The sequence below is a fragment of the Metopolophium dirhodum genome, chromosome 1, assembly GCF_019925205.1.
Source record: "Metopolophium dirhodum isolate CAU chromosome 1, ASM1992520v1, whole genome shotgun sequence".
Taxonomy (NCBI): Eukaryota; Metazoa; Arthropoda; class Insecta; order Hemiptera; family Aphididae; genus Metopolophium; species Metopolophium dirhodum.
This window is the reverse complement of record NC_083560.1, coordinates 156,433,103-156,435,523: the sequence shown is the minus strand read 5'-3', so window position 1 is coordinate 156,435,523 and position 2,421 is coordinate 156,433,103.

Sequence of the window (2,421 nt, the reverse complement as noted above, 5' to 3'; positions counted from 1 at the left end):
GTACGACGAACACCGGAGGCCGTCACCGGCGCGGTCGACCGACCGGCGGTCCGCGCGACGGACGCCTTTTTTTTTTCAATTCCGTGTGGCCGTACCACTACGCAGCGACATAGGATTTATTTGAGATAATTATTTTTCACGCGCGGTCGCCTGGACCGACGGACCGACGACTGCCCCTCGGCCGCGGTTCGTCGCCCGGCAGACGCAATTTTTTTTTCAATTCCGTGTGGCCGTACCACTACGCAGCGACATAGGATTTATTTGAGATAATTATTTTTCACGCGCGGTCGCCTGGACCGACGGACCGACGACTGCCCCTCGGCCGCGGTTCGTCGCCCGGCAGACGCAATTTTTTTTTCAATTCCGTGTGGCCGTACCACTACGCAGCGACATAGGATTTATTTGAGATAATTATTTTTTCACGCGCGGTCGCCTGGACCGACGGACCGACGACTGCCCCTCGGCCGCGGTTCGTCGCCCGGCAGACGCAATTTTTTTTTCAATTCCGTGTGGCCGTACCACTACGCAGCGACATAGGATTTATTTGAGATAATTGTTTTTCACGCGCGGTCGCCTGGACCGACGGACCGACTTTTTTTTTTTTTAAATTTATCTGCCTTCCTACTACGCGCTAGCACGTGTGATTTGGCCGAAGATTGTTCGGTTGATGGAAAAAGTTATTACAGCAAGTGGATATGGTTTACCGGTATTATTCGGTGCGGGCATTCGGCGAGCACGTCCCGCGGACTCGGAGTGCCGTACGCGGAAATATTTTTCCTCGACGGGCGAGGCGCGGAGTCGCCCTTGGTGCGCGGCGGCGTCCCCGTGACCGGATCCGTGGACACTGTGCCCTTCATCGATTGCCGATTTTTGTCTGGTCGGCGTTCGACGGGTGCGAGGTGGACTAACGTAAAATATTAATACGGCAAGTGGATGTGGTTTACCGGTATTATTCGGTGCGGGCATTCGGCGAGCACGTCCCGCGGACTCGGAGTGCCGTACGCGGAAATATTTTTCATCGACGGGCGAGGCGCGGAGTCGCCCTTGGTGCGCGGCGGCGTCCCCGTGACCGGATCCGTGGACACTGTGCCCTTCATCGATTGCCGATTTTTGTCTGGTCGGCGTTCGACGGGTGCGAGGTGGACTAACGTAAAATATTAATACGGCAAGTGGATGTGGTTTACCGGTATTATTCGGTGCGGGCATTCGGCGAGCACGTCCCGCGGACTCGGAGTGCCGTACGCGGAAATATTTTTCATCGACGGGCGAGGCGCGGAGTCGCCCTTGGTGCGCGGCGGCGTCCCCGTGACCGGATCCGTGGACACTGTGCCCTTCATCGATTGCCGATTTTTGTCTGGTCGGCGTTCGACGGGTGCGAGGTGGACTAACGTAAAGAATTATTACGTCCCGCGGACTCGGAGTGCCGTACGCGGAAATATTTTTTCATCGACGGGCGAGGCGCGGAGTCGCCCTTGGTGCGCGGCGGCGTCCCCGTGACCGGATCCGTGGACACTGTGCCCTTCATCGATTGCCGATTTTTGTCTGGTCGGCGTTCGACGGGTGCGAGGTGGACTAACGTAAAGAATTATTACGTCCCGCGGACTCGGTGTTGCCGAACGCGGAAAAATTTTTCTTCGACGGGCGAGGCGCGGAGTCGCCCTTGGTGCGCGGCGGCGTCCCCGTGACCGGATCCGTGGACACTGTGCCCTTCATCGATTGCCGATTTTTGTCTGGTCGGCGTTCGACGGGTGCGAGGTGGACTAACGTAAAATATTAATACGGCAAGTGGATGTGGTTTACCGGTATTATTCGGTGCGGGCATTCGGCGAGCACGTCCCGCGGACTCGGAGTGCCGTACGCGGAAATATTTTTCATCGACGGGCGAGGCGCGGAGTCGCCCTTGGTGCGCGGCGGCGTCCCCGTGACCGGATCCGTGGACACTGTGCCCTTCATCGATTGCCGATTTTTGTCTGGTCGGCGTTCGACGGGTGCGAGGTGGACTAACGTAAAGAATTATTACGTCCCGCGGACTCGGAGTGCCGTACGCGGAAATATTTTTCATCGACGGGCGAGGCGCGGAGTCGCCCTTGGTGCGCGGCGGCGTCCCCGTGACCGGATCCGTGGACACTGTGCCCTTCATCGATTGCCGATTTTTGTCTGGTCGGCGTTCGACGGGTGCGAGGTGGACTAACGTAAAGAATTATTACGTCCCCGCGGACTCGGTGTGCCGAACGCGGAAAAATTTTTCATCGACGGGCGAGGCGCGGAGTCGCCCTTGGTGCGCGGCGGCGTCCCCGTGACCGGATCCGTGGACACTGTGCCCTTCATCGATTGCCGATTTTTGTCTGGTCGGCGTTCGACGGGTGCGAGGTGGACTAACGTAAAATATTAATACGGCAAGTGGATGTGGTTTACCGGTAT